This window comes from Phocoena sinus, chromosome 3, assembly GCF_008692025.1.
Source record: "Phocoena sinus isolate mPhoSin1 chromosome 3, mPhoSin1.pri, whole genome shotgun sequence".
Lineage (NCBI taxonomy): Eukaryota > Metazoa > Chordata > Mammalia > Artiodactyla > Phocoenidae > Phocoena > Phocoena sinus.
In genome coordinates this window covers 67,034,167-67,047,547 of record NC_045765.1, presented here as the reverse complement: position 1 = coordinate 67,047,547, position 13,381 = coordinate 67,034,167, and the positions used below count along the sequence as shown (strand labels likewise).

The window sequence follows — 13,381 nt, the reverse complement described above, 5'->3', positions numbered from 1 at the left end:
AAATACTGCATGATACCACTTATATGTGGAATTTAAAAAATACAACATACTAGTGAATATAACAAAAAAGAAGCAGACTCACAGGTAGAGAGAACAAACTAGTGGCTACCAATGGGGAGAGGGGTGGGGGGAGGGGCAATAAAGGTGTAAGGGAGTAAGAGGTACAAGCTATTAGTTATAAAGTAAGCTACAAGTATATATTGTACAATATGGGAATATAACAATATTTTATAATAACTATAAATGGAGTAAACCTTTAAAAATTGTGAATCACTGTATTATACAACTGTAACTTATGTAATATTGTACAAATATACTTCTATAAAAGAATAAAAAATGTGCAAAAAAAGAGGATGCGTATATTTCTCAAGTGGGTTGCAGAAGGGTCAGCAAAACTTTTATGTAAAGGGATGGAGAATAAATATTTTAGGCCTTGATGGCCATACATTGTCAGAAGTCCTTGACTTATGGTGTAGCGTGAAAGCGTCATGAATATTATGTAAACAAATGAGCATGGCTGAGTCCAGTAAAACTTTGTGTACAAAACCCGGCAGCAGGCCGAACTGGACTTCACATACAGCTTGCTGACTCCTGGCTTAGAGAATACGATCCCACCCAGTTCCTTGGCTTGATGTACACCTCTGTTCACCTCTAGACTCATCTTCTACCCGCTCCTCCAAACCTTCCCTGTGCTCCAGCCACAGGGAGCTGCTTGCATTTCCCAAGCCTGTCACAGTTTCCCTGATTCCATGCATTAGCAAATGGTCCCTGTGACTTCCTTACCCAGCTTCTTAACCTGAGTAACTCCTACTCACCCTTGACTTAAAAATCGCTTCCTCTCTGAAGCTGTCTCTGGCCCCTTGTGGCTGAGCTTTTGTTCTGTCTTCTCCCTCTGTTCTTTTTCATATTCACTCTGCTCCCCTGACACTCTCATTGGTCTTGTGATTGGGCACTTACTGGACTATTTCACTGTCTTCTCTTTTAGACTGAACTCCCTCTTCTCTGTAGTATGTGCTGCTCCACCCTTATAATTATGGGTTCCTACCCCCACATTTAGAGGATCAATGGAAGGAACAGAAGGAAATAAGAGTGTGAATTTCTTATTGACTTTGTATTAATCCAAAGAAAGTGAGAAGAACCAGAAATGTCTGAGTATTCCTTAAATTGGCAAAGTTAGGTGTTCTTCCATCTGTGGAAATGGGGGCTTGTGAGCTAAGTCAGTTTTGAGGAAATGAAGATTTATGTACATCTAGGTTTTGTGACTGTTAAATTTATGCCTGTGATGGAAGTTATTTAGCTTTGACAAATGGAAGGAATCAGATGAAAAATAAAAGAGGACAATGAAGAAAAAGAAGACGTACTGTGTATGTTTGGGGTATTGGTAGGTGGAGTGGGTTGGAGGTGTAATAGTCGAGGTTTGGGGGCAGGAGGACACCCAGAGCGGGTGTTGAGGGAAGCAAGCCCAAGAGTGGTCTTAAAGGGTAGGGCTGGGGCAGTTACCCTGAGCCCTGGGAAGGGTGAAATTTTAGGGCTCAGGAACCAGCCATATTGGACTTTCCTTCCGTCTGTCTCTTTGCTTCTCCCTGCTCCCTTCCTCTATTTCTGTTTTACCTAGATGTTTTCACCCTGCCTGTCTTTTCCTGAGCCATCCAGGATATGGTACTAAAGTCAAGGTTTTGTTACTTACATTTTCTTTTCTTTTCCCTATTCTAAAATTTTAGGATAGGTCAGTTGACTCCTTTGTTCCTAAATGAAATAGTAACAATTCAAGTCACTTCTAACTTTGAGAAATTTTCATTTTTGTCTATATCACTTGCAAGGAAAAACAAAAAGATTTCCACTATGGCTACATATTTTAGGAAAAACTCAAATCATAAAAATACAAAGTTAAGGATTACTCTTTTGTTCTAATTGATATTGCAATTATTTCACTTAAGGGAAACAAAAGTCCATATATTAAAAATTGGATAATTTTATTAAGCCATGAATGACTAACAGTGAAATTTCCATAGGGAAAAGAAAGTTATTGTTTCAAGAAAGGGTAATGGGATACAATCAGGGAAAACAGCTAGGGCTGCCATCAGTGTCAACACCACACAGACAAATACAAATACAAGACAGTGGGTAAGCATACTGTAACTGAGTTCCCTAAGCAGAAAAATATCTTAGAAAATTTAAAACCATGTTGTAATTGTAAGGTTTAAGTAGTGATTCTGAGACTAGGCTAGATCTTTGACTAGACCTCTGAGCACACCTTTTTCTAGTTGTGATTTAGATCTTTCCATGGACGTGTAAATACTATATGTACACTTACTCACAAGACAGATCGCATACATATCACTAATGAACAGGAGGTAATAAAATCCTCAATGGGAAATGTCACTGGACACATTTCATTGTTAAGATTACCATTTATTATTTGGGAAATATAAGTGCTTGTTATCTGATGTGAAAATCAAACTCTTTTGCCCTAAGTAGTTCTCACTAGATGATGATGTTAGTGATTTTATGCAAACATGTTGACATTTTACCACATTATATTTCTAACAGGGCCCAAATTTCAGACAATATTTTTATAAAGAAGACCTAGGTTCTTCTTTTAGTCAACACATGGAGTTTAATGGTCCTTCATTGCAAGCATCATCATCGCACCACTGAGAGCTTGTTGTGTGCATTGCATGTGTAGCAACTCAGTACTCAAGCCAGACATATGAGTGCTAATGATTACCCATGTCACAGATGTGGAAGCAGATCCAGAAAGGGCAGGTAACCTGTCTAAGGTCACACAGGTTGTGAGCCGCAGGGCCAGGATGTCATCCCCGACAGTCTGGTTCCTGAGGCCACAAGCTTCACCTTCATACTTTACTTCTTAGGATTCTAATTCCCAAGTGTGCCAATTTCTAATTGCTGCAGGATATTTATTCCCAGTCCATGTCTATTTATGATCTATATCCACCTTGCGTGAATAAAACTGACAAAGCTTTGTCTGTGTAAATGACCTATGTTAATGTCTTTTGGCATTAAGATGCTCATGGGGAAATAGAAATTATATTTTGCAGTCTTTGTCTGGTTTCCTCATTAATGGATTATGCCTATAGGATATGAATTCAAACGGTTGAAAAAGTGAAAGAATCATCGTTAATAGCGGTATGACTGAATCATATGGCTCCCGATGTGATACACAGAGAGGGACACAATACCCTCTATGTGATGGTACTGCCAAATGTTTCACCTGAATCTAATCATGAGGAAACAGACAAACCCACATTAAAGGACATCCTGCAAAGTAGCTGGCTTGGACTCTTCAAAGGCATCCATGTCATGTCAGACAAAAAGGCTGAGGAACTCTTTAAGATTGGAGGCTAAAGAGGCAGGACCAAAAATGCAATGCATAATCCTTGTTTGGATTCTGGGTCAGGGGGAAAACCACCTATAGAGTACATTATTGGGACAAATGGGAAGTTTTCGAATATGCATTCGATAATATTACTTTTCCTGAGTGTGATAATTGTGTCGTGGTTGTTTAGGAGAAAGACTTTGCTTTTAGGAGATAGATGATGAAATACATATATTTATACACACATACACATATGTAGAACAAGATAACAAAATGTTAACAACTAGTGAATTTAGATTAATGATAAATTGGTGGTGGTGTACTATTCTCACAACATTTCTGAAGGTTTGAAATATTCATAATTAAATATATATGTATATGGGAGCAGGGAAATGAGTGGGGATTTAGATAAAACAAGCTTAGCTGAGTCGGACATGGTTAAAGCTAAGTGTTGACTACGGGAAGTTCATTATATTATTCTGTCTACTTTTTTAATATATTTGAAATCTTCCCTAATGTTTCAGTCAGATTTCATGGTGCTGATTCTCAATACATGATGAACGTAAACTGCCGTGACAGATTCTGTCTCTCCCTTTCTGTGTCTTGGCCTCACCCCCATTCCTACCTAGTCCAACTACTGTTTGCCCTTGCCAGCATCCTGACTTCTCTTCCCATTTATTATCCAGACTGAAGCCAAAGGGTTTTTTTTTTTTTTTTTTTTTTAATGCAAAGTTGATCTTCCCAGGCTCCACTTAAAACCCTTCAAGGTCTGCCCATTGCTTTAGGAGAAAACTTACCATCCCTGCACAGCCTGCCTCTCCTTACTCTCCACCTCCTTTCCCTAGGTTCTGGGCACACAGTACTTTCAGGTTTCTGATTTTTACCCCATCCTTCTCTACTCCCATGGAGAGGCTCGTCCCTCTCACCAGAATGTGCTTTTCCCTCTTTACCTCCTTAGTGCTTATTTGTTCTTCAAATATCACTTCTTCACAAAATCCTTCCTTCATCTATCTGTTTAGGGTAAAGCCCCCAGTACTGTCTTCTATGGTGGTAGGCATATTTCTCTGGTGACATTTATCCCAATTGGAATTATAGTTCTCTGTGATTGGATTAATGCTTCCACTCTCACTAGGTTGCAAGCTCTCTCTTGTATTTTGTTTTGCTTACCATTTCTTCTGCTTACCATTGTGTCCAAAATAGGTGCTTGGTATTGGTACATAACTTTTATACATATTTTTTTAAATAAGGTTTTTCCACTAAAAATATTTAGAATTTTTGTCGCTATAGAATTCTGGTGTGCTTATCTTCAAAAGGATAGGAAATTGTCTCCTAAAGTTTAATTTCAGTTCTTAATTTGTTGTGATCCCTTTGACAATATAGAAACATTACTGTCATAATGCTCCTTGAAAAATTGGTTGTCACTTGGCCTCTGTTTCCTTTCACAATCAATATGACTTCATGCAAAACGATGTAGCAGTTCACATCATTCCATCAGTCCCCATCAAAGAAATACTGCTTTCCAAAATTAAAATTGTGAATCAACTCACAGGAGGATGTCGTCAAATAAACAAAGAACCATTACTTATATTACACTGCCAAGTTTTTGATAAGCTTAATTCCTCTAAATGCATTTAACTTTAATGAAAGGTCATACAATTTAATAACAACATAAAATGGAATCATTTATCTTTCCAATCCTAGATATTGGGCACATGTCTTCTTAATACATTGTTTCAAAATGCGGAAGTTTTTTTTTCTGTCTCCTTCAGGTTCGTCTCTCCTCATTTCTATGTATGTAGCTTGGGGAGTGATCTATATGTACATGTTTAATTAAATCACTCATCAGACTGTAGTTTTCACGGTTGGAAATCCCAGGGATCTGTTGTTTTCAAGTTCCCGAGGCAATGATATTTACATAACCCAATAAAATTTGGTAATTATTAGTATATTAGTCAAGATTATTTCAGTCGCAAGTGATATAAAACCAAATTCGAACTGACTTTGGCAAAAAGGGGAATTTACTGGCACATGCAACTAGGGACACCAAAGGTGATTGCTGGTTTTGGGCTAAGATGAGGATGGGGGCTCTCCTCATCTCCCCGCTTGCTTTCCTCTCTGCTAGCTTCATTCTCAGGTAAGCATGGCAATAAGATATTCATGGAGCAATAGTAGGTTATTCATGGATAAGAGGTGATCTCTGAATATTTTAAATGGGGCAGGGGGCTCCAGCTGAGGCAGAAGCTGGGATTTGGAGTCTGTCTGTGTGATTTGTACTTTTTCTTTTCTTTTTCTTTCTTTGGTTTAAAGAGAGGTTGTATTAAAGGCCCCTGGGAAAAGGACAGGTGGGGAGGCATTACTTGGTGCTATCTCTCACATGGCTCAAGGACTAGTTTTTGATCCCTGTGGAAAGTAGAATTATAACAGATGATGAAGTCATTGTTTTTATGAAGAATTTTGTAAACTATGAAGGGAATGCAGCATGGTTTTTTGGTGTATTAAGGGCGTGATAGCTTTGAAGTGCTCCCAGGAGGCAACATTAGTGCAAGATAGGACAGCATCTCACAGAGAAACAGTGATGAGTCCAAAGTTTCATTTCTGAACACACTCTGGAGGCTTCCAGAGCTACTTAGGTGCCTGGTGCACAGAGGCAGAGCAATACAGATTACAGTGACAATAAATTCAGCCCCTTGTTTTGTGGAGGATGTTTCTAATAAGTTTTATACGGATAGATTACTTGACCTCAAAAAGTTTCTTATAGAGAAGAAATAGTGCAGAAGACATTGTCAGAATTAAAACAGAGTGAGTGAATGTGAAGATACAAAGAATAGGGTATTATGTGTTGACAAATATTTCAATTTGATAATTCAATAAAAATGCAACTTATGTAGCAAGTCAGTGGCATTATCCAGGGGTGTTTTTCACTTATTGCTTCTAAGAAGGTCATGTTATTGCTCTGTATGGGCTTTCAAAGACAGAACCAGTGTTAGAAGAGCCATTTCAGACATGCTGCAAATAACTGAGCAACATCGAGATTCCTCACATCGACAACACTCGTCCTGTATAAGCTCTTCTCTGGTTAAAAGCATTCAAATTTTTAAGAAACATGTATAATGGAATTGTAGGGACTTATACATTCAAATCAGTCATGTGGTCTGCAAAAGTTAACTGTAAATTGTAATCTAGGTAAAAGCCTCTGTTACTTTTGTTTGTATAAGCTCGGATCCTAAATAAAACAGCTGCCAGCAGAATGCTCATTAAAGTGGATTTAAGATTCCAAACGAAAGCTTATTGATTTCAAAAGGGATAAATACCTCTAAACCATCTGAAGTTATTAAATTACCAATCATCTGAAGTTATTAAATTACCAATTTGGTTAGTTTAGTGTTTTTTTTTTTTTTTTTACTATCTTGGTTGTTTCGTAAGTAAACAGTATAAGGGGTTATGCTTGAAATGAAACTGAAAGATATCAGCCAATAGTTATTTTCCACAGACATTTAGAAATTAATGATCTGCTGAAGAATGGTGATCAGTTTTGGTCTCCTTTGCTCCAAATTCCTGGCTCTTATAAAAATATACCCTACTTCATGTCTATGAGAAGGAAGATTAGGATGAGGTTAGATGATAAATTTTTAGCCACCAGCATGTAGCCAAAGAGCCTGGCTTGGTCCTATCACATTTCCCATGTATATTTATGTACTGTACCATTTGGGTATTATAATAAAAATTTTTATCTGTCCCTGGAGGCCAAATTGAGTTATATATTAAATGGTTATTTTCTTTGTTTTCTGCTTAGGTATGCATGTAATGTGGTAGCATAATATATATTCCACACTTGTTTCATTCCTGCAGAGAGATAATATTTTTGCAGCTGACAGAGGAAAGACAACCTGTGCTTCCAGAATAAGAGAGAACATATTGACAGTATAAAATACAGATGTTCCCTGTGTTTTTTCTACTTCATGGTTGTATTCAGCAGAGGTTAACTTTCATGGGCATATTTCCCTATTTCTTGTTTAGGCAGTTGGACACAGAAGTCCACAGTAAATTCAAGATTGCAAAGGTTGGTTTCAAGGAAAGTATTTCAAAATGTTTTCAGTGGGAGGAAAGTAACTTAAAAATGTGTTTCCCCTTCCTCCTCACAAGGGACTCTTTTCATAAGATTGTTGGAATCAGAACAACCTTCCTACTTCTCTATAAGGAAGGAACTTGAAGTATATCCAATTTTTCTTTTAAAGAATTTTAAGTGGGAAACAAAAGTAAAATTTTCTTGTCACAGTCTAGGAAAAATAAGTGGAAACTGCTGTGACAAATATGGTATCCTAATCACATGTTGATGCCTTCTTTCCAGTTTCAGAAAGAAACAACCCAAGGAATGTAAAAGGAATATAGAAAGATCATTTATGCATCATAATCAGAAACTTCTCATCTGCATCCCTGAAGCTAAAGAGTTAGAGATGGAAATGGCACAGGTAGGAGTAAATGAAGGGGACACTGATGAGCCACTATTCACATTTGGGTGTTTCATCCTGGAAAAATTCATTCTTACTCTGTAAGAATAAGAGAAAAATTGCCAGGTAAATTGAGAAATTCAGTGGTTCAAATGAGGGGCATAAAATGTTGAGTATTCAGATTAAATAACCTCTAGTAACACAGTTGCTATAGAATAAAGGGAAGAACTTGGGGGTGGGGAAGCTAATTTTCTTAGGTTCAAAGGCATCATATATTACTTTTGTTTGAAAAGTAAAGTAAAAATCGAGAACCAAAAAATAGATCTTAGAGATAAAAGAAGAGTAACTATGGGACATTCTTCTAGAACTCTGAGAGTTGGAATTCAAGAGAAAAGTTGAGAGGCAGAAAAGATTGAAGTAGGAGAAGCAATATTGTTGTTACAGAAGTTCCAGAAGGAGAAAATAGTATGAATGAATGTCAAGCAATAATTAAAGAAAAAACATTTCAGAGTGGAAGGATTCATTGTTTATATGGAGAAAGCTTACCAAAGACTAAGCAGTATAATGAAAAGGAATCATACCCAGATGGTTTTCCATGGCCTGAATAATGAATAAATGCTGGAAGCAGCCAGCTGTGAAAAAAAAAAGGTCACTAAAAAACGTCATTAGACTTTTTATTTGCAACACTAATGCCAGAAAACCTCAGAGAAAATGTAAAGACTTCTGAAGAAAAAGCATTATGTTCCAAGAATTATAGACTGAGCCAAGCTGTTACCTAAATGCAAGGACAAATGAAAACCTGGTTCAGATTTGTAAGAATTCAGAAATTATATGACTCATGTATGCTTTTTAAAAAATATAACTTAAAGTAGACCTTCAAGCAAAAACTAATCAAAATACAGAATTTAATAAAGATAAAGCTATGTTTTTAGAAAAACGAGCAGTGAGAAGTAAAACCTTAGATTTAACACTAAAGAATTGTTTTTAATGTGCCTGTGAAACTAAGTTCAATTTATAACAAAGAATTTTAGAAAGAAAAATGTATGCTATAAACGTTCCCGAGAGATGTCAGGTGAGGAGAGAGGTGGAAAAGAGAAAGTAAAATATGATAAAGGTTTAATGTCAAACAAGGAGGATCCATATTTGTAACTATGAATTTGGCATTGACATTGATAAAGAATAAATTAAAACATGTTTAAAAATTTTTTTAAAACAAAACCAATTTTAAGTGAGACCATGAGAGAAAAAAGCACATAGCCCCATTATTCGAAAAGGTGCCAGTGTGTGTGTGTGTGTGTGTGTGTGTGTGTGTGTGTGTGTGTGTGTGTGGTTAGTGGGGGAGCAGCAAGAAAATACAGTGAAATGAACCAATGAAGTAAGATGCAAGGATTAAAAAGATAATAGTTTCCTCTATTAGATGTTTACTTCCAGGCTGTCATGGAGTAACTGCTACTGAATTTACTCTACCATTTTAAAACTGAACAAAATACATGGTGACAATTTTTAGGCGTTGGATAATAGGCAGTACAGGACTAGAGTCCTGGAAAGTCTGTAAATATGAGATAAGCACCACATTCAACCTTATTTTATGTCTGGGGGCACTTCCCAGGATGTGGCACACGGAGGTGAAGCCCAAGTGAAGAACATCAGTCTCACTGAGCTGAGGAGGCAGAAATTAAAACAGAGGGGTTGTAAAGGAGGAGCTGGAAATAGCAGAATAGGATTCCAGAGAGGAGTAAGCTGTACAGATCAAGGTCTCAGAAGTCAGTGTGCAGATTCTCCTTAGCTCTTTGGCTGAGAGCTGGTCTGGGATTTACATTTATAGGTTAAGATTCTATAAGAACCTGAGATCCAGCAAGACAGCAGCTGCAGTGGAGCTAAGAAATAAATGGAAATGCCAGAGGTTATGCAGTGCTAAAAGATGTTGAAGTTTTGGTCCAGTCATAGTGGAAAGACTTCACTGAGCATATCAGTCATTAAATTGAGACCTCAGAAAGGTCACTTTTTAGGAGCCAGGAGTAAGACCATATCCCATGGTTAAGGTCAAGATTAATATACACTTGCCCAAACAAAGCATAAAATGAAGCCCAAAGAATCAAGAGAATTACCCAGTTATGTAGCTGTTGGCCAGAACAAATGCTACACCTTTAAAGGAGAGACAGCAAAATCCAAATGCTCTACAATATGTTATCCATAACATACAACATTCAATAAAAGCACTACTACATATGCACAGAAGTAGGAAAAAGGGACCCATAATCAAGACAAAAAAAGCAAGCAATAGAAAGAGATCCTGAGATAATTCAGATTTTAGAGTTAGGACATAATTTTTTAAATGGTAATTATAAACATGTTCAAGAATTTAAAGGAAGACATGGACATAATGAGCAAATAGGTGGGAAATCTCAAAAGAGAAATATAAACTATAAAAGAGTTTATATTAAAGTTTATATCAATTAAAAATACTAGAAATGACAATTTCCCTCAATGCCTTGAGCTTAGACACTGCAGAATAAAAGTTTGAAAACAGATCAATGGAAAATATCAAAACTGAAAACAGAAAATAGATTTTAACAAATGAGCAGAGGCTCAGTATCTTATGGAATAGTATCACTTGTCCCACATGTAATTGACATCTCAGAAGAAAAGGAAAAGGAGAATGGGTCAGAACTATTTAAAGAAATAATAACCAAAAGTATTAAAAACTTGGTGAAAAAAATCATTATGCAGATCTAAGAAACTCATAAAACCCAAGGTGTCATATCTTTCAAAATATTCTTCTAGAATGGAAGCTAAAAATTATTTTAAGATGAATGTAAACTGAAGGAATTTGTTTATAATAGTCATGGCACTAAGAGAAGTGCTAAAGAAAGTTCACTGGCTTGAATATAAAACTTAGAATTATAAGAAGAAATAAAGATTGTTGAAAATTGTAAATATAAATAAATTTTATTTTCTTATCTTTAAATTTTTTGAAAAGATAATTGATTTGAGCAAAAATAATAACTGTGTTGTGGCATTTCTAACATATGTGATGGTAAACTATGACAATAATGTTAAGAATTGGGTGGGATAAATGGAGTTCGACTGTTGGAAGATTCTTATATTTTACATGACATGGTATATAATATTAATTAGAGGTAGACTGTGATAAGTTAAGGATGTGGATTGTAATCCTAAGAGCAGTCACTAATACACACAACCACATACAGAAAGAAAGGGAGAGAGAGAAAGAAAAAGAGGCAATAAAATCACTAATACACATACCCACATACAGAAAGAAAGGGAGAGAGAGAAAGAAAAAGAGGCAATAAAATCGAGTATTCAAAGTATTTTATTGGCCAAAGAAAGCAGAAAGAACCAACAAAGAAACAAACATGAGATGGGACAAATAAAAAACAAATTGCAAGATGGTAGAATTAAACCCATTAAACCATATTAATAATTATATTCAATGTAAATGCACTAGACGTTCCTATTAATATTAATAAGTTTCACAATAAAAAGGTCAGTTTGTCAAGAGGATACAACAATCTTAAATGTGGACACCTAAATATTATTAATTCAAGGATGACTCAACACAAGGAAATCCATTAATGTAATTCACTACGTAAATAGATCAAAGGAGGAAAACCTCATGACATTTCAATATGAGCAAAAAAATGCATTTGCTAAAATTCAATAATCACTCGATTAAAAACAAGTAAACAATAAGTCTTGGCAAGCTAGCAATAGAAGGAAACTTCCTTAAGCTGGTAAAGGTTAGCATATACCAAGAGCAAATATCATATTTAATATAAAACATAAGAAACATTCCTATTAACATTAGAAACAAGATAAATTTGCTCCTAGCATTGCTGCTCTTTAACCTTAAATGGAATCTGACTCTAACTAATGCAATAAGACAAAAAGAATAACATATATATGTGTACATATATATAAATACTATAAAAGAAAGACACAAATATAATTATTTGCATAAGATTGCCTTGAAAATCCAAGGAAAAAATTATTAGAATCAATAAAGAGTTCAGTGTGGCTAGATACAAAATTAGCGTAGAAAAAATAAATGCTTTCCTATATATTATCGACAATATATTAAAGAATAAAACAGAAATGGAATCCATTCTCAGTAACGATAAAAACCATAAAGTGCCTAACAAAAATATGATTCATATGTTGAAACCTATAAAACTATAGGAAAAAAGTTATAAGAAGATCCAATAGATGCAGATATATAGCCCCTTCCTAAATAGACAATATTTTGAGATATTAATCCTTCCCAAGTTAATTTAGAAATGTAATACAATCCTAATCATCATTATAAGACTTAACAAGTTCATTCTATAGGTCAAATGGTAGAGCAAATAATAAGTAATTGCCTGGAAAATTCTGAGAAGAAAAAAAAAATGGGGGAAACTTCTCTTTTAGAAATTAAAACATATTTGAAAATATAACTGTAAAAGTATAAGGTTGGTGCAGGTAAAGGCAAGTTATTACAATAATTACTAAGATTGAATAGAACTTAGAAGTATACACTGCTATTTCACATAATAGTTAAAAGCTCTGAATCACAAGCCAGGCCACATAGTAGCTGTGCATTCTTGGGCAAGTTAAATAAACTTTCTGTGCCTTAGTTTCCTTACTTGTAAAATAGGGACCATTATATCATCTATATCTTAGGATTGTTGTGAAGATTAAATAGGTTAATACACATAAAGCCCTTAGAAGAGTGTTTGGAATATGGTCAGAACTATGTAAGTGCCAGCTGCTATCAATGATAACAATGGTAAACAAATCAGTTGGAAGACATTGAAGTACTTCTCAAATCAAGGTGAAGTTCAGTTACCTATTTTGAAAGAAATACAATTGGGGTAGCTGGTTGTCCATTTTGAGAGATATATAGTTAGACACATACCTTACACCATACTCAAAGAACTAAACATAAAATGATCAGATGAAAATATAGAAAAAACATTCATAAGCATGGGGTGAAGAAATTGTATCGAAGATATAAAATATTAAAGTCATAAATGAAAATCGTCACATATTTAAATATATAAAAACTAAAAACAAAACAATGTACACAAAAAACAACATTAATAGACAACCCACAGCCTTGGAATATATTTGTATTATATTAATAAAGGATTAATATAAATACAAATCAATAGGAAAAAGACAAACACTCCAGTAGAAAAATTAACAATACATATGAAAAGCAATTTACAGAAAAAGAAATACAAATGTTCAATAAACTCTACAAAATGTGCAAACTCATTGGTAAATTAATGTGATGCATTTTCATCAATTTTCATGTGGTTAGCGAACATATAAAAGCTTGGTAATACCCAAGGTTGATAAGGATGTGGCAAAGGGGCACTTTGATACTTTGTTGGCAGGAGGGTAAGAGGACAAACATATTTTGGAGGGAAATTTTTCAGTATCTACTAAGATAAAAACTACCCATTTTTGTTGACTTAGCAATCCCATGTTTAGGAGTTTATTCTAAAGACTACCTCACATGCACATGGACCTAAAGTTTTATGTATAGGAATGATCACAGCAGGAGTGTTTATTATAGTGAAAAATGGGA

General features: G+C 35.2%; 1 protein-coding gene across 3 annotated transcripts in view; it reads left to right on the top strand.

The window, feature by feature from the left end:
* The window catches only part of MEGF10 (multiple EGF like domains 10), a 393,852-nt gene that overhangs the window by 160,004 nt on the left and 220,467 nt on the right, over nt 1–13,381 (top strand). For 2 of the 3 annotated variants that reach the window (XM_032627808.1, XM_032627810.1), the window contains one exon: nt 7,686–7,806. The exons of the other annotated variant lie outside the window; for it this stretch is intronic. The gene's annotated coding sequence lies outside the window, so the exon portion shown is untranslated. The remainder of the gene's footprint in view (nt 1–7,685; nt 7,807–13,381) is intronic. 3 annotated transcript variants of the gene reach the window in all.